The 19,850-nt window shown below is 42.9% G+C and overlaps 1 protein-coding gene across 3 annotated transcripts in view; it reads left to right on the top strand.

Annotated features, from left to right (window-relative positions):
- The first annotated feature begins 3,465 nt into the window (after window positions 1-3,465).
- Window positions 3,466-19,850, top strand: part of PRR5 (proline rich 5) — an 84,137-nt gene continuing 67,752 nt past the window's right edge. The window contains exon 1 of one of the 3 annotated variants that reach the window (XM_087969486.1): window positions 3,466-3,709. The gene's annotated coding sequence lies outside the window, so the exon portion shown is untranslated. The remainder of the gene's footprint in view (window positions 3,710-19,850) is intronic. The other 2 variants (XM_087969484.1, XM_087969483.1) reach the window with 2 other exon arrangements.

Genomic DNA, 19,850 nt, shown 5'->3' on the forward strand with positions numbered 1-19,850 from the left:
AGGAGAAAGAATGTGGCTAGAAATGGTTAGAAAGCCTCAAAGAGTTTTTTTTAAACAAAGTTGAAACATGAAAAGGCCATGTCTGAAACAGTGTAGTGCATAAATCAGAAGCAGGGAAAATTTGTAAACATAGTAGTGTATGTGTTGGGAATAAGTGAGATGTAGTTTCCTTTCTACTTTTCTTTTGCTCACAACCTCTTGCTGTTTTGTCTATGCTTTGCACAACCCTGAGTATCTTGAAGTGGGGAAAGCATGAAGCCTCTGTTGAGAATATATAGATAGCCACTCTCAGGAGCAAAAAAAAAAAAAAAAAAAAGCAATTGTATTGAATGATGTGATCCTTTAATAAATATCAACAGATAGCCGTTTATTTTATTCTGATTGCTTTCATGCTTTTTCTTCCTCATTTACTTTATAGCCTCAGCACAACCCTGTACTGGTTTTATTCCCCACTGCAGGGAAATTTTGCCCTTCTCAAATCTCATGCTGCCAAGAAAACACCTTTAAGAACTGGCTGCCACAGCTCAGCAGGAGTAGGGGGGCTTTACTTGCCAATGTTGGAACTAAACATAGCAACATTTGGTTAGTGTTTGGAGAGGAGACCACCAAGAAATCCCAAAACTGTGAACTTGATAGGGACCTCAATCACAGTCATTCCCCCTTTCTCCACAAAGATGCCACTTCCAGTCTCTCTTTTAATCCCTATTTAATTACTGCATTAAGCTCTAACACTAAATTAGGACTGGCAATTTGTGATAGAATTCTTTATTGGCCAAGTGTGATTGGACACACAAGGAATTTGTCTTGGTGCAAATGGTCTCAGCGTACATAAAAGAAAAGATACATTTGTCAAGAGTCAAGAACCATAAGGTGCAACGCTTAATAATAGTCATAGGGTACAATAAGCAATCAAATCATACTAGGAAACAGTCCATATAAATCATAAGGATAAAAGTGACAAAGTTACAGTCCTACAATCACAAGTGGGAGGGGATGGGTGATAAGGAGTGATGAGAAGATTAACAGTAATAGTAGTGCAGACTTTGTAAATAGTTGGACAGTGTTGAGGGAATTATTTGTTTAGCAGAGTGATGGTGTTCGGGGAAAAACTGTTCTTGTGTCCAGTTGTTCTGGTGTGCAATGCTCTATTAGCAATGTTTCGAGGGTAGGAGTTGAAGCAGTTTATGTCCAGGATGTGAGGGGTCTGTAAATATTTTCACAGCCCTCTTTTTGACTCGTGCAGTGTACAAGTCCTCAATGGAAAGCAGGTTGGTAGTAATTGTTTTTTCTATAGTCCTAATTACTCTCTGAAGTCTGTGTCTATCTTGTTGGGTTGCAGAACCAAACCAGATCATTTTGGTTGCAGATTTCTGCTTCTGATCTGGCCAATAGCAAGGGGACATTGGGTTTGCTAATTCAGCAACATCTAGGGGGAAGCTTTCTCTTCCCTTCCCATCCAAAATAGTGATCCATTTTTCAGAATGCTTTATGACCCCAACTTAGAGCTGGAAGAGGACTATAGTTACAGGACAGAAAGAAAAAAAAGTATATTTGCAGGCATATTAAAATGGGAGGAATATATGAAACTATATGGACTTGTTTTGTCACTGCAAACTGCAAGGATGTTCTGTTTTCCAAATCTTGGGAGTTCCTGATGGTCACCCCTCCAAGCCCTAACCAGATCCAACTCTGCTTATCTTTTTGAGGTCAGCTAAGGTTATGCTAAAAGACAATATAAATCAGAAAAGAGCCAAACAGGTGAGAAATGTGATTTTTACAAGATAAAGATGGATCTCAACAGACTTGAACAATGGGTCCTATCTAACAAAATGAAATTCAATGGAGAGAAAAGTAAAGCCCTACACTTAGGCGAGAAAAACCAAAAGGACATGTACAGATTAGGTGGAACCTGACTTAATAGCAGTAACTGTGAGAAGGATCTTGGGGTCCTAGTGGGCAATCAATTAAATATGAGCCAGCAGTGTGCAGCAGCAGCCAAAAAAGCCAGTGCAATCCTAAATTGGATTAACAGAGGGATTGAATCAAGATCACTTGAGGTACTAGTACCATTCTATAAAGCCTTAGTAAGGTCACACCTTGAGTACTGCATCCAGTTTTGGTCACCAAACTATAAAAAAGATGTTGAAACTCTATAGAAAAAGTGTAGAGAAGAGCAACAAAGATAATTAGGGGGCTGGAGACTAAAACATATGAAGAATCGTTACAGGAACTGGGCATGGCTAATCTAGTGAAGAGAAGGACCAGGGGAGACATGATAGCAGTCTTCCGATATCTGAAACAAAACAAAATCACATGAAGTATTAGTACTCTTTATAAAGGCTTAGTAAGACCTGGAATACTAAGTACAGTTTTGGCCACCACATTACAAAAAGTGCAGAGAAGAGCAACAAAGATGATTCAAGGCCTGTAGACTATAAGTTATATAGGAAGAACGGTTGCTGGATTTGAGTTTGGCTACTCTAGAAAAAAGGAGGACTGGGGGGACACGATAGTGGCATTCCAGTATTTGAGAGGCCGCCACAAAGAAGAGGGGGGGGGACCTGTTTTCCAAAGCACCTGAAGGCCAGACAAGGAACAATGGATGGAAACTGATCAAGGAGAGATTCAACCTAGAAATAAGGAGAAACTTTCTGACAGCGATAACAATCAACCCATGGAACAGAAGTTGCCTTTAGAGGTTGTGGGTGCCCCATCACTGGAGGCTTTCCAGAAGAGACTGGACAGGCACTTGTCAGAAATGGCATATAGGGTCTCCTACTTGAGCAGGGGGCTGGACTAGATGGCCTCCCTGGTCCCTCCCAACTCTGTAATTCTGTCTGTCTGTCTGTCTGGGTGGGTGGGCTGCAGCAGAAGAAGCCCCATTCTTGAAACCAAAAGAGAACGAGCAGTTTCCAAAGTCTAAGAAATCAACTCTCCCGGGTTCGCAAAGCACCGCCAGAGCTACAAACACGCCCCCCCCCCTCCACCCTCTTCTCCGGTCACCCCCTCAGGCCGGGCGAGGGGGAGGCGAGAGACACCCCTCAACCAGGCCCCTCCCTCGGGGCGGCTTTCTGCACCTGCTCAGCCCCAAGAGCGAGGAGTGGCGGAAATTGCCGAGGGCCGCTTGGTGACCTTGGGGGGGGGGGGGCGAAGCGGGGGGCGAGCGCCTCCGGTCGCCTCCTCCCCTTAGCGCGCGGACCCTCCCCGCCCGCCTCCTCCGGACCGGCAAGTCTCGGCCGGCAGGAAGGAAGGAAGGAAGAGAAAGAGAGAGAGCTGCCCCGCCGCCCTTCGGCCGCCCCGCCCCCGGCTAAGCACCCCGCGGCCAGGAGGGGGGGGGGCTAAAATGGCAGCGGAAGATAGCAGGGGGGGCGGCGGCAGCAGCGGCGGCGGAGCCCGCTTGCGCAGCGCTTGAGTTCGGCTCGCCTCCTGGTTCTCCATCTCCATCTCCTTAGCGCGGCTCGCCGAGGGATCCCGGGCTTCCGCCGGGCTGCAAATGCGGCTGCTCGCCTCGTCGCCCGGCGGGTTTCCCGCGGCTCCCCCACCCCTCCCGGGAAGGATTCTCTGGGCGCCTCACCTCAGGCGGCGAGGCCGGGCGGTGCGGAGGGAAGAGCGGCGAGGGAAGGAGCCCGGAGGGTCGCCCGCGCAGTCGCCGCCGCCGCCGCAGTGAGCGCGGGAACCAGAGGGTGGTCGCGGCCGCCCCTCGCCCAAGGTGAGCGGGGAGGAGGCTGGAGAGGTGGCGGGCGGGGGGGAAGAGGACCGAAGAGCCGGGTTTCGGGAGGGGTGGGGGGTCTCTCGGCTTCCTTCGGCTGCTTCCCTGCGGGTCTGAGCCGGCTAGTTCCAGAGCGGTTGCCGGCGATGGAGCGGCGGCGCTTCCCGCGGAGGGGCTGCTGCAGCAGCCCGGCTTTAGCTCAGCGCGCGGGAGGGGAGGGTTTGGGATGGGCCGGCTGGGATTTGGAAGGGGGGACCCCGGGGAAATCCCGGGACGGTGGCGCTAGTGCCGGACCAGACAGAAGGCCCGGGTCAAGGTGTGAGGGGGAGTTTTGGAGCCCGGCTCTGGATGCCTTTCCAAGGAAGAGCTTGCCACTTGGAACAGCTTGCCCTCAGAAGTTTGTAGGTGCTCCATCCCTGAAGGTTTGAATGAGGAGACCGGACAGCCAGTTCGTCTGAAATGGTATCCGGTCTCCTGCTTGAGCAGGTGGTTGGACCTGTTGGGGTCTCCAACCTTGGCAACTTTAAGCCTGGAGGACGAGGACTTCAACTCCCAGAATTCCCCAGCCAGCTTTGCTGGCTGGAGTTAGGGGAATTATGGCTGGGAATTCTGGGAGTTGAAGTCCTCGTCCTCCAGGCTTAAAGTTAAGCTGGCTGGGGAATTCTGGGAGTTGAAGTCCTCGTCCTCCAGGCTGGAGTTAAAGTTGTCCTCCAGGCTTAAAGTTAAGGTTGAAGTCCTCTCCTCCAGACTAAAGTTGCCCTGAACTGAACTAGAAGGCTTGTCCAAATTAACTGTCTTTAAACCGAGGGAGCCCAGATAAGCATCATCCTTTTACTTGTCTTAGGAATTGGAAGAGATCACTATCCTTTTACTCTTCTGGACCTTACAACCATAAGCTGATGATAAAGCAGAACAGAGAACTCCACAAAGCATCCATACAAAAGTCTTTTTATTGGTTCATCAGGCATCCTCAAGATAACTCACGGTTATGTCGAGATTCATCCCAATGTCCAACTCTTTGCACAGCTGACTTTCTGGTGTAAAAGAGATAGTTCTCCTTTCCTTCTGATAATGGTGGAGCAAGGGGGTGAAGCAGCAGCATGATGCTGGGTTCTCCCCCAACCCACCAAGGGTCAATTCAGTGACCAATCAGGCCACATGACATGGACTACATTTCCCAGGATACCTTAACTACATTTACCATGATGCATTCCCTTAAGGGGACAGCTCCCAATTCCTAACTAACTATCCCAATTCCCTATTAATTATAACTGGCTGGTCACACAGCTTCCAAAGGTCCCTTCCTGTTCTATTCCGATTAGCTTCCGCAGGCACAGAAGTAGCCAACTGACCCGTCTGCAGAAGGGCAATCCTAGGAAAGGGTGCTTTGAAAAGTCAGGGTGAAGGCTGCTTGCTGGTTGGAGGCTCATTGAAGAATTGGAACTGGAGCCTTGCAAGGTCAGATTGCTTAGGATTTGGATGGGCTTGCGAGTGGAGCTCAGCACATCCAACTGGAAAGTTCCTCCTGGAACTAAGCACCTCCGACTGGAAAGATTACACAGGCCCGTTGAGCTCGGTGGTAAAGAAGATTTTTTGAATTGACCCCTTTCTCTGGTTTATGTTCTACACTGAATCCTGAATTAGCAAAGGGAGATAAAGTGATATGGAGGTGAAGGCTCAGTAAAACCTGGGTTCAAAGTAATAGCAATAGCAATAGCACTTAGACTTATGTACCGCTTCACAGTGCTTTACAGCCCTCTCTAAGCGGTTTACAGAGTCAGCATATTGCTCCCAACAATCTGGGTCCTCATTTTACCAACCTCAGAGGGATTGAAGACTGAGTCAACCTTGAACCTGGTGAGATTTGAAGTGCCAAATTGCAGGCAGCCCGCAGTTAGCAGAAGTAGCCTGCAATACTGCATTATAACCACTGTGCCACTGCTGCGATTTACTGTCTGACACGTAACTTCTCTGGATTATTTTCAACCAGTTACAAATTTCTTTCAGCCCAGCCTATCCCACAGGGTTTTTGAGTTGATGACCAAAAGGGAAATCCTCATCTAAACTCCCTCTTGTTCTGGAGAATTAAATGGATAATCCAGTGTACAATTTGGTAAGACATAGAAGTCCATGCAGACAGTTTTCAAGCAGGATATGGGGCCTTATGCTGGAGGCTACAGTGAGTTTCTTCAGTTGTGTCTCCACGGATCAGATTGCCAACTCCTGCCTATCCCAGAGCATACTCTCCTGCAAGTTACGACAGATGGGGTAGCTGGAGGACCCAAAGGTGCTTTTTGAAGAGGCAACTGGAGTTTCTGTTGTTGTTTTTCCTCTCTTTCTTTCAAGATGTTTCACTTCTTATCCAAGAAGCTTCTTCAGTTCTGATTCTTTCACTGAGGAGTTGGGGCTGTGCTTTCTTGGAGATAAGTAACTAAAAAATACTTCTTTGGTCTTTTTAGTTGCCAGCAGAAAGGGAGTGGGGGAAAGCAGTGCATTCCTTAAATGCTTCAGATAATCGCTTTGGCAGCCAAAGCTGTTGGCACGCAAGATTATTACTGGAGAGCATGATTGATGACTCTTGGCTATGGATGTGTTTCATTGGAGAATATACATCCAGGGGGTGGGGGAAAGACCAGGTCAAGGGTGAAATGAATGATGTGTCAGAGTCAGCTGCAACCAGGAAACGCTGACATGTCAACTCTTAATAAATCAATCTTTTTTACTTTGAGAGATGCAGCTAGAGGCTTAAGATTTGAACGAGGGTGCATGTCGGAACCTTGAAAATAAGTCTATGTTGTGTGCATCTCAAACTGAAGCGCAAATGGTTCCTGTAGTCTGCAGTTTTTCTGGAAATCCATTCATATTCCCTCACCATTTGAAGAGGGTTCATCCCAAAGTGTATCGCTAATTGTCTATGGAGGTTCTCAGTCATTCATGGTTGTCCCAAAGGTACTGTTTTCAAGAGGCAACTGGACTTTCTGGGGTTTTTTTTCTTTGAAGATGTTTCACTTCTCATCCAAGAAGCTTAGACATCTAGCTGTAAAAGAAACATTTTCATTGTTTCTTGCAGGCAAAGATTAAAAAAAAGATGAGCTCAAACTGGTCTCTTGAGTTAGGGCTGATCTTACAGAGGAAACTATGATTGTCATTGTTGCTGTATATATGGACTTTTTTCAGATCAGGGTGTCTGTTGGCTAATCAAAGAGGTGGCCATGATTGTGGAAGGCCCACCCTCAGTCACACAGTCACAGCCACCATCCTGATACACCATTACCACTTGCTTGTTTGACTCTTTCCCTCCCGGCTAATTAAATTGACCGTGATTGGCACAGGCCCTCTGATTAAGCCACAATCAATACTCCTTTGAGCATGGAATGCGTTCTTCCTTGCTTAAGGAGCCGGTGATAAGACCTCTAATGAAAACTCTCAGAAGTTCTGTGTAATTCTAGGTCAAGAAAATTCTATTTTGGGATTGAATAATTGAGCAAATGCTGAGCTTGCAGTTCTAGGAGCTGATTATCTGAGCTCATTCTAATCAGGGTTTCCTCTGGGAATATGGTAAATTTGGTGGCTTGGATGAACGATCTGTGTTAAAACTGGGTGAGGGAAGCAAAGCCCTACACGTTCTCCAGGACCTCTCATCAATTTTTGCTACCATCAACAATGGTGTATTTCTGTGAAGACACTGAAAAGAACAGAACAGAATAACAGAGTTGGAAGGGACCTTGTCTAGTCCAACCCCCTGCTTGAAAAATTGATATGATGCCACCAATGACAGAGAAATGTGTATGAGCAAGAAAGAGGATGAGGGAGAGAGGGAGATAAGGTGTGTCAGTCTATGTCCAGAGTAAATAACAAAATTATAGAGTGGGAAGGGACCTTGGAGGTCTTCTATTCCAACCCCCTGCCTAGGCAGGAAACCCTACATCGCTTCAGGCAAATGGTTGTTCAACATCTTTTTAAAAACCTCCAGTGGTGGAGCATTCACAACTTCTGGAAGCAAGTTGTTCCACTGATTAATTGTTCTCACAGTCAGGAAATTTCTCCTTAATTCTAGGTTGCTTCTCTCCTTGATGAGTTTCCACCCATTGCTTCTTATCCTGCCTTAAGGTGCTTTAGACCAGTGATCCCCAACCTTTTTTACGCCACGGCCCGGTATCCCCAACCTTTTTTATGGCGCGGCCTGGTACGACATCACTGGCGCCATATCTTGTTTTGATGAAAAAGTGCTTCCGGTGAGCTTTCACCCGGAAAAGCTCACCGGAAGCACTTTTTCATCAAAACAAGATGGCGGTGCCCAGCAAGCCAGCGGCCTGGTAGGACTTGTTCCACGGACCGGTACCGGTCCGCGGACCGGTGGTTGGGGACCCCTGCTTTAGACAATAGCTTGACTCCTTCTTCTTTGTGGCAGCCCCTGAGATATTGGAACACTGCTATCATGTCACCCCTAGTGCATGGGGATGTGATGAGAAGTAGGGAGGGGGGAATGACTGCTTGACGAAGAGCAGGGAAGCACATAACCAGTTTGTGCCTGTACTCAAGGCCACACACCCCGAGAATGGAACGTGGATTGCCCCAAACATCTCAGCGATTCTGAAAATACCTACGCAGTTCTTCATTGGCTGAAGATGAACTGGTCATGGGGAGAAGGCTGGGATGAGGAGAAAAATGTGTAACCTTTCATGCAGGAAACTTGGTTCTAGCCTGGTTTTACTGCAGCCAGCAACCTTTAGTAAAAGAACCTACCAATTCAGTCAAATGGAGTCGGGGGTCTTTCCTAAGGGACCTGATTAGGGCAGGTCTGACAAAAGGGTGTGTTTGCCCTTTCCCCTTTCCCCAATTTAGAAAAATGGCAAAAATACATCTCTTCTACCAAAGTTTTAACTGTTCGTTGATTTCATGAGATTGATTTTAATTTTCTTTTTTAATTTATCTTGATCAATCAATTTTACTGGTGGATTTGAAGCAAAAGGCAGGATATATATTCCAATATAAAATAAATAATAAAATAAAAATAAAATCAGTGGTCTTCTGAAGTGCTCTTTCCATGTCCCAAATTTGTTTTTGGCTCTGGAATTTGATAGTGTCTCTAATCCAACTCTTATTCGGGTTCTATTCTGCTTGATTCTTTTCAAGATCTATACACCTCAACCAAGTAGTCAGGGACTTTAATCAAATTCATGTGCTGTGCATTTTCTCTCACTCTTTTTACTCAAGATAAAATTTTTTAACATGCCTTACATTTCTGAATTGCTAGAATGAATATAGGAGAGTGGCAGAAATGCCCCTTCTATTTGAAGTTAACATGTTTATTTAATGGATGTGGCGCCCCTTGTACTTGGAATTAAGCATACATGGAATCACATAACATGATTTGAAAGGAGCATGGTTCAGGAAGAACCTGGGCTTTGACATCTGCTTCAGAAAGCCCCAGATGTCAATGACTCCACCAGCTCCTGAATTTCTGACTAGTGTTCGCATCACGCAGCATTGATTTGCAGTCAACAAGGATCTATGATCAAGCCTTGCATGGCCTCCTGAGGCTATTTTGTTCCAGTATTTTAGGAAAATACAAAGGCCTGAAAAAGTGTTTACTAGAAACATGAGTACACAAAGAGAGAGAAAAAAGCAGTCACCCATTGCGGTCTTTTATTATTTGCAAGGCATGAATGATTCCAAAGAAATTGCAGTTCTGTAAGCTACCTGGCTCAGTGGCTTGGGGAAACAGTTTATTTGCCACAGATGGATGAGCAGCAATCCATTTTCAGTATGCAACTGAAACGACACAGAATTGGCAAATCATTTCTGTGAAGAGAGACTTTTGGGTGTTTGCTTGCTCCAGAGAAGCAAAGGAGTTTACCTTGAGTCAGAATGGACTCCTTGTGCTTCATGTTGATGTTCATGCAGTGTCATTAGCAATCATACAGATTGGCCAACTGGCCTTTCCAGATATTCATTTTGACTTTTCAACCTACCACACAACTTCCCATTTAAGTACTGCCTCGTTCAGATGTTTGGTATTAGCTAAGGGTTTGCTTCCTGCTGGGAAGCAGGACTCTAAAGCAAGTGGAATGGATAAAAGTAGCTTTTGGAGAAAAGCTTTCATTCCTCTGGCATCTTTTTTAACCACCGCCTGCTTGTTTTAGCCAAACATTGAAATGCCATGATTGTAGCATCCTCCCAGAGGAAGGTAGGAGGATGGAAGCAGAACAGGGAGGTAGCTTGTGAAGCATTAGTGTCATATATATGCCCTCCCTGCTGCATTTTGTACCACCTGGAGCTTTCAAATTCTCCTTGGGGCAGGTGACCAAGATATGAGTGATTGTGAATAAAGCCTCCTGGTCCAAGAAAGTACATATTGGGTACCCAACACATAATTGTGCAATGGCCCTCTTGGCCACAAGTCACAGTTGCCATAAGTCTAGAAGGATCCCCAAATGGCACATAGAGGCTAAGTGAAGTAGTACAACCCCATCCACAACCAAGGATTGAAAGTCCCCAGAACCAGGGAGCCCTAAAATCCAGAGCCTTGCTAGGATTGGAGGTGAAGCTTATTCCTTCTCCAGACCTTCATGCTTCCAGATGCTGAGGAAGGACGATTTATATATTTTGTCCCTGCTCCCTTGTAGTGGCTAACAAATTACTAGACTTAGATTTATACTCACTCTCGAGGGAGATTGGTTCCTGACCTAGGTAGAGATGTAGCTGGCTACCACCCAGAGACTGATGTTGCAAGAGGTTTATAAAAAGGTTGGGGCTTCAGTCTTGGAGTTGCAATTGCCCTCTTGATTTGGTTTTATTCCTTCCACGTCTTTTAGCTCCCACTCCTGAGTGTTGTCATTCCCCCTGGAAGTTTCTTGGTTAAATCTTTCATTAAAACCAGTGTCTTCCAACCTCAGCAACTTTAAGATGGTTGACTTCAACCCCCAGAATTTTGCAACCTGGTTTAAGGAAAAAAAAAAAATAGCTTCCAAAAATGAGGCATGGAAAAGAGAAATAGCATGAAGATGAGGTGGGAAAGTTTTATCACAAGAACCAGGAGAGAACCTCAGCAGAAATGGACTTGTTGGGGTGCTGATATTCAATGCTGAAACCACAAGGACCCAAAGGAAAGGGTGAGGTTTCTGTTGTGTGTTTACCATCTTGACTTTTTGATGTGTAGGCCTTGTCTGTCAAATGTATTTGGGGGGATGGGGTACTTGAGGCAGAGATTTCTTTTTAAGGTTTGCAGATGTTCAGTGGGTGTTTGTGTTAGAAATTGTTTTGGTTCCCTTTGAGTCATTGTGTATGTGAAAAATCGTGTGTCATCCAGACTGGAAATGGACACCCACATACTTAGAATGAACACTCTATTTTACTTATCTTGTATATTCAAGCAGAAGCAATTTGGAGATCTTTGTTTCCTGTTTTAATTTGTCAAAAGTGTGTGGCTTGAGGGGAGGGGTTAATTTATCAAATATGATTGTCGGTGAAAGAAATATGAATGGTGCCCCTACTGCTAAATTAATAAAAAGTATTATTACTCAGTTCTGCAAGACTTGGGTCACAATGCAATTGGAGTCAAGTTGTGTATGCTATTGGGAAATCAAATACATTAAAAAAAAAAAGTCTGATTGGCTGGAAAATTTCAGATAGTGCTATAAATTACACCCGTGACCTTGAGAAGTTAATTCTGTACAGCTGAATAATTTTACTTTTATAAAACATGCACTCTTGTATAAATGCAGTCAATTTCCATTGTTCCCTCTGGGCTGGTTAAGAATGAGGCAATTGTATTCTGCAGGATCATAAACTCTGATCACAACTGTGGAAAACTGCCCATTCCACTTTTTTATCTGCAACATTTGATCAGACAGAAAAGCTAGAAACTTGGGCTAGGGAAGCAAAATCCTAAAACCTCCCCTTCTGAAAGCTGAATCTGGCTCCTAATCTTAAATTTTGAAGGCAGTGCTATATGAACATACGTCCTTAAAGCTGTAGTAGAAATGCACCGAATAGGAACAGTTTGAGCTAGGTTGCATTTTCAGACAGCTCATTAACTGATATTAGATTGCATTGCATTGTAACTCTGTTGTGATCTCGCTAAGCAATCTAGCTTAAATGCATTGTAGTATTGTCATTTAAATCAACAGTTTAGTAGAAACCTCTACCGTGGGCTTCCATGGGAGGAGTGTTCAAAATAGTCAAGATGGATCTGCATCCATGTAATAAAAACTCTAGATTTGGATCACATAATCAAATACGACTTTTTGACTTTTCCTTACAAATACCCCCTGATTCCATCACATATAAAAATCTAAGCCTAGCTGTATATAATAGCTTTCTAGTGAGAGATATACAATTTATTCTGGAGGTATTCCTAAATCCCTTAAAATTCAGCACAGGAGCCAATTTTTTTAGCATTTAATTTTGATTTTTCTTTTACCCTAAGAGAAAGAGCCAAGGAACAGTCAAGAAATCTGTACCTGCTAATTTAGCTATTGCAGCCATTTATCTTGAAATGTTGTGACATTCCAACGCTATGGAATGTCATTACAGCATATATTATTATAAAATTTAATGGTGTTTTTGAGGGTTCCTCTAATTATCTTTAAAACACTATGTAGTTTAGTATTGCATGTTGGGGGTAGGTATGCAATGTCAGGTGGACCATTCTGAGCTTCAGTGGAGTTAAATTGGCCATTTCAAGTTCTGAAATAGATGTTAGATGAGATAGATAGAATAGAATAGAATTCTTTATTGGCCAAGTGTGATTGGACACACAAGGAATTTGTCTTGGTGCAAATGCTCTCAGTGTACATAAAAGGAAAGATACATTCGTCAAGAGTCAAGAATCATCAGGTCCAACACTTAATAATAGTCATAGAGTACAATAAGCAATCAAATTATAGTAGAAAACAGTCAATATAAATGGTAAGGATACAAGTGTCAAAGTTACAGTCATACAGTCACAAGTGGGAGGAGATGGGTGAAAGGAAGGATGGGAGGATTAATACCGTTAGTAATGCAGACTTAGAAAATAGTTGGACAGTATTGAGGGAATTATTTGTTTAGCAGAGTGATAGCATTTGGGAAAAAACTGTCCTTGTTTCTAGTTCTGGTGTGCAATGCTCTATAGTGTTGATTCGATGGAGGGACGGAGGGACAAACTAATCAGCAGTTGTTGCCAATATTAAAACAAACTTCATCATATACTTTGTGTAGATTAATTTTTATGTATTTATTTATATCCCACCTTCATTATTTTTATAAATAATTCAAGGCAGTGGCCATACCTCCTCCGTCCTCCTCCTATTTTCCCCATAACAGCAACCCTTTGAGGTGAATTGGGTTGAGAGAGAGTGACCGGCTCAAAGTCACACAGTCAGCTTTCATGCCTAAGGCAGTACTAGAACTCCCCATTCCCTGGTTTTCTAGGCCAGCACTTTTACCACTAGACCAAACCATGATATTGAAATGTGTTTGAATATTAGTAGCTTGGGTTGGAAGTTAGGTTGTTGGCTTGAGCTCCGAGCTTGGCAATTTCATTGCAAACGTTTCATCATCCTTCGAGGAGGCATCGTGAGTTTTGAAGAGCACAGTTCAAAAGGCACTGACGATGTCTCCTCGAATGGTGACAAAATGTTTGCAACCAAATTGCCAAGCTTCGGGGCTCAAGCCAACAACCTGACTATGATATGATGCATAGATCTTATCCCACAGTGGCTTGGCCCATTAAAGGTTAAAACTTCTCTCTTACAAATCAAGGTTCAGATCTCAGTTTCAAGTCATCATTAAAACTTTGTTTTTCTTTCCATCCAGTCATTTTTGATTCTAAGAAACTGCCTGGACAAGTCCCTGTAGTTTACTCTCAAAAATGGTTGGCCCTTGCCTTCTTCCTAGGGCTGAGAAAAGGTGACTGGCCCAAGATCACCACTGGCTGGCTTTGTGCCTAACGTGGGACTAGAACTCATGGCATCCAAGTTTCTAGGGTGATGCTTCAATCACTACACCAAACTCAGTCTCTAAATCATAGTTAATGTGGTCTTAATGAAAAGGGAAATTTTCCTCCGTCAGTCATCATGTTTCTGATTCCTTCTGTTTCTGCTTCTGCATTATAGGGTGTTTTATTACAAAAGAGTGGAAACTTTTCAGTGAGGGTTATTATGTTTGGCCCCAGACCAAAAGAATTTATATCACTACTGCCAGCAATATGGTTATTTTTTTCATTATGGAAAGGAAGTTTTCCCTACTGTATCTACTGCTTGTTGACATTCAAATTATTCGTGAATTAAAACATTTTGTTATGCTTATTTTGGGAAAGGAGAGGAAATGGGGTGATTTGGAAGGGAGAGAAGAATGGTTTAAGATGTACAAAGCACAGATCAAACATATATATTGAAATCAGGGCTTTTTTTTTCCCCCCCAGGGGCATGTTTGGAATTAACCAGATTAGCCCACAAACTGTGGCAAAAACCACTGTCAAATATTTTGGGTTTAATCATTTGCACTTTTGATTTATAGTGCTGTGTTTCGTTTTCTCCCTAAAACAGGACTGGCTGGGGAATTCTGGGAGTTGAAGTTCATATATCTTAAAAGTTGCCAAGGTTGGGGAAACCTTGCCCTAGTAGGAGGACTCTGTGTTGATAAATTGGGTCAACTGTGAAAAAGGAGGATGTGAGAGTCAGATTAGACCAGGGGTGTCAAATTGGATTTCTTCAAAGGCCAGATCAGCATTGCAATTCTCCTCTGTGGAGGGGGGGGGAGCGGGGGCGTGGCCCGTTTTTGACCCGTTTTTTTAGCCTTTTCAGTCTGTTTTGGGCCCAGATTTTGGCCTGGTTTCGGTCGGCAGAGTGTTGCAGGAGGCCATGAAGGGTGAAAACAAGGTGCGGGGGGGCGACACACGGCCCATTTTAGCCGCCAGAGGCACCACGCACCAGTCTCTTGATCGCTTGACACTCCTGGATTAGACCCAAGCAAGGAGTGTCAGGAATTGGAAAGGTGAACTACTGATTGATTGTTTATCTGCTTTTCTGCTAGAGAAAGCTCATTTTGCTAGGATCATCAACATAAATGTGCTCTCATCCAGATAAGATTAAGCAATAGCAGTAGCGCTTATGTACTGCTTCACAGTTCTTTTCAGCCCTCTCCAAGCTGTTTAGAGAGTCAGCATGTTGCCCCCAACAATCTGGGTTCTCATTTTACCGAACCTCGGAAGGATGGAAGGCTGAATCAACCTTGAGCCAGTCAGGATCGAAAGAATCAAACTCCTGGCAGTGAAAGCAGAATTAGCCTGCAATACTGCATTCTAACCACTGCGCCACCACCGCTCTTCCCATTGAAAGAGTTGCATGAAAGATCACATGAAGTCCAAACTCAACCAAGCCAGCCCAACTACATTTTGGTTCAGCATGTTGTCTGACTTACCCCAACATTGAAACTTATTCAGCAAACCATGTTTAAACCTAGGCTAGGGGAAAGTATGAACCCCGCCACTATCTAAATTGACTGGATCATAAGATCGCTATTATGTAGCTCACTTTGGGATGAGCCTGATAGAAAAGAGCAAATGTTTGAGCAGGCAAGAATAGGATTGATTAAAGTCAATGGCAAGCTCCATTGTAGCTAACAAAATTTAAAAACCACATACAAAAAGTTAAAAATGCAGAGTAAAACTAGCTAAAGACCCTATTTTATATGGCTGTAAACAGCATCTTAATCTGGATTTGTCTCATTCAGATTAAGGCTTTATGAGTTGTAGAGTATGTAAAATAAAATTTTAAAAAGTTATTTTGAACAAATAAAATAAACTCTTAGTTATAATAAATTCTTCTCCCAGTTAGGCTTGTTAAAACCACAAGCCTTTGACAATGACAGTAGAATATTCTTTGATATTTTATTAAATATTGTTACTGCATTGCTGTCACTTGGGTTTATAGTGTAAATCTTTGTAGACATGTTTGCAATGAGACTGACAGATAGATGTAAACATATACAATGACTCATAGAGAACATGGGAAATTCCCTATAGTGGATCCCTATTTTCCTCCTGGTTTTTAATGGATGTGAATTCCCTTTTGTGTTCAACTGTTGAGGTTTTTCTCTTTTTTTTCCTGACTGACTGTGGTTTTGATGACGCAAACAGGGATTCAGTTTTCCAGTTCAGCTCTAGAGAAGAAAGATTGAAAAGTTGTTTAGATTTCCTAAACCTCAAACGGGCTACCAAATCTTTCAAGTTATCCCGCGAAGACTGTGCTATTATGTCACCAGGGGTGGGATTCAAATTTTTTAACAGCCGGTTCTGTGGGCATGGCCTAATTTGTGGGTGTGGCTTGGTGGTCACGTGACTGGCTGGGCGTGGCTTGTATGTAAATATTGTAAATATATATATATGTAAAGATTGAATTTTTTATTTTAAAAAAAGAGCAGCTTTTACCCAAAATCAGGCAAAGCAGGCAGGCCGATTGAGCTGCTTGCAGAATCACAGCTTCACTCAGAGATCTACCTTTCTGCAATCTGCTGCCTGAGTCTGCACTGAAAAATAGACGCTTCAATCCTAAGGAAGGTTCGGCTCTGCTCTCAGGCCACTTCTCCCTCACCCTCCAACCCCCTGAATACCACCCCTGACTGGGCCTCAGGGAAGCCTCCTGAGTGGGGCGGGTGGGGAGGGGAGTGGCCAGCCAGTGGTGTGATTTTCCGGTTCTCCGAACTGCGCAGAATCGTAACAACCGGTTCTATAGAACTGGTCTGAACTGGTAGAATCCCACCCTTTGCATGTCACTAAGCAAATCTTACCAGCGATGTAGCGTCATGATTTCTACCAGATGCTATGGAGACATAGGCTCTAATGTAGATTTAGAAGTAAAAATTTTCAAGTAACATTTTTCTAAGCCAGTAAAACAAAATGCATAATTCTATTACAGCGAATATAAATATTGTTTCATTTTCATATATTTTGGGTAAATAGTTTTGGTGGGAAAAGGTTGTAGGCTGGGAGAAAGCATTAAGACAGTGGATCTCATGAAATAGAAACAAACTTCATAGTTATATTCTATCTGAATGCAGCCTTTACATTTGAAGCATTTATAATATTCATTCATTCTACATTGCCCATCTCACCTAAGTCACTCTGGGTGCTTTACAATAAAAATAATAATACATTCCTCGCAGACAAGCATGCTGGTAGAATCCAAGCTTTGTATTAAAGTCATAATGTTGGTTGGTTTTTAGTTTAGAAAATTGTATGAACTAGGTCCATTATGGTTCACTCAAACTATGATTTAGCCTGTAGTGGCAAGCAGCCAAGTTGAGATTTACTTCAAAAAAAGGGAAAATTAACTTGGAAATATTCACAGGAGGGTATGAATATGTCAGAAAAGGAAGGTAAAAGGGGGCAGTCATGGCTTTTTGACACACACACACAAACAAACTATGATCTACATGAAATAACAACCTCCATTTTGATATTCAAGGATACTCAAAGAGGCAAAGAAAATGAAGGAAAGGATGTATCATATTTTTATGGACACCTTATTATATATCAGTAATTTGTACCCATGCTGGCAAAACTTGAGTTCTGATGCATGAAATCTAGCCAGTCTCAAATTTATTTAGAGGGCGTCCCACTTTCTTATGATTCTGAATTTCCACTACAAAACAGCTTGCCACTTTTGACCAGATGGTTTACTGTGAAAACTCAATAAGGGAATATGTTGTTTTAAAGGACAGATACCGACCTACTTCAGCTGGAAATTTGTGAGCTGCAAAAGGGACGGGCTTGTTTTAAACCATCTGGCCTTTGTTCCTTTTTGGGAATTTTGGTTTGTGGGTGGAAAGGTGGGTGTAGCTTGGTTTGAAAGACAGAATTGTGGCTAGAAGGCTCTCAGACTGCAGCTTACAAACAGGAATCTAAATTAATCTGCACTTGCGTTTTCAGGCCTGCCAAACAGCTAGGACCAGCAATGAATGCTAACTGCATGCTGACAGCTAAATTGAACAGTATCTTGCATGGCAATCCAGACTAGAACAATTAGATTAAACCCAGTTCCTCGCCTCCTCTAAGTTTTTACATGATATAAATATACCTCTGACTAAAAGGATTTTTCTTCCTGATAATTTATGTTTTAAAATTTATTTATTTTTATTTATTTATTTGATTTGCCAATTGTTTACAAGATAATAAGTATAAATGTATACATAGTTGTGAATACATGAAATGGTTACATATAAGAAAAATAAAAGAATAAGAGAAACAATAGGACAGGGACGGTAGGCACGTTGGTGCGCTTATGCACGCCCCTACAGACCTCTTAGGAAAGGGGTGAGGTCAATAGTAGACAGTCTAAGGTTAAAGTTTTTGGGGTTTGGGGAAGAAACTACAGAGTCGGGTAGAGTATTCCAGACATTGACCACTCTATTGCTGAAGTCGTATTTCCTGCAATCAAGTTTGGTGCGGTTTACTTTGAGTTTGTATCTATTGTGTGCTCTTGTGTTGTTATGGTTGAAGCTGAAGTATTCATTGACAGGTAGGACATTGCAATGTATGATTTTGTATACCATGCTTAAGTCAGACCGAAGACGGCGTAATTCAAGGTTTTCTAGTTCTAGAATTTCAAGTCTGGTGGCATAAGGTATTCTACAGCGAGTAGAGGAGTGGAGAACTCTTCTTGTGAAATATTTCTGGACTTTCTCAATTGTGCTAATATCAGATACGTAGTGTGGGTTCCAGACTGATGAACTGTATTCGAGTATTGGTCTAGCAAATGTTTTGTATGCTCTGGTTAGTAGTGTGATATTACCAGAGAAAAAGCTACGTAGGATTAGGTTAACAACTCTTAATGCCTTTTGGCTATGTAGTTGCAGTGTGCTCTAGCACTTAGATCATTAGAGGTGAGTATTCCAAGGTCCTTTACAGAGCTTGGGTCATCAGCAAGATCTTGACTATTCAGCTTGTATTTTATTTTCTGATTTTTTTGCCAATATGTAAGACAGAGCATTTATTTGTTGAGATTTGAAGTTGCCATTTGTTTGACCATTCGGATACATAGTCAAGATCTTTTTGTAGGGTAGCAGTATTGTCTGTGGTATTGAACAGCTTTACATCATCAGCGAAGAGAACGCAATTGCTCTTAATATGATCACAGAGGTCGTTTATGTAGAGTATGAAGAGAGTTGGTCCTAGAACACTGCCTTGGGGAACACCACTATTGACAGGTACTGGATTTGATAGGACGCTCCCGATTTTGACCATTTGTTGTCTGTTTGACAGGAATGCTTCTATCCAGTTATTCAGTTGTCCAGAGATACCATAGGATTTTATTTTTAGGAGTAGTTTGTCGTGTACCACTGAATCAAAGGCTTTACAGAAGTCTATGTAGATTGCGTCTATTGCTTTGCCCTGGTCGAGTTGTGTCGTCCATATGTTTTTGCAGTGTAAGAGTTGCAGATTACAGGATAGTTTTTTCCTGAAACCAAATTGTTTATTGGAGAGTAGGTTATTTGTCTCTAAGTGAAGGATGATGGATTGGTTAATAATTGATTCCATGACTTTACAGGTGACGCAGCATAAGGAGATTGGCCTGTAGTTTTCAACTAGGCTTGGGTCTCCCTTTTTGAAGATGGGGATGACTGTGGCTTGTGACCATAGGTTAGGCAAGGAGCTGGTTCTGAAAGATTTTCAAAGATTATGCTTAGAGGTTTGGCTATGGCAGTGGATAGCTTTCTTAAGAAGTAGGCACATATTCCATCCGGTCCAATAGATAGAGATGGTTTTAGGTTGCGTATTGCTTTTTCAACATTGTCTTCTGTGAAATCGATATGTATTAGATCATTGTTGTTATCTGTGGTACGGCTAGGAAATATTGGGCATGATCCATTGCTGTTTACAAATACTGAGCCGAAGAATGTGTTAAAGATGTTGGCTTTAATGGTGTCGTCGTTGCAGTCTTTACCATCAGGTCCTATCAAGAGAGGGATGGACCTTGAGTCTTTTAGTTTGTTGTTTACAAAATTGTAAAAGCCGGGTGGAATTGGTGCTTAGAAGGTTTTCCTCTTGTTTAATGTGATAATTGGTGCATTCGGTCTTTATCTGGTGGCATAGATTTTTGTATCGGTTTTTGAAATTGGCAACGTGACCAGATTTGTTTTTCCGCCAGAGTGATCT

The sequence above is a fragment of the Notechis scutatus genome, chromosome 6 (genome assembly GCF_049901735.1).
Source record: "Notechis scutatus isolate UNSWTSFEM ecotype Mainland chromosome 6, rNotScu1.2, whole genome shotgun sequence".
Classification (NCBI taxonomy): Eukaryota; Metazoa; Chordata; class Lepidosauria; order Squamata; family Elapidae; genus Notechis; species Notechis scutatus.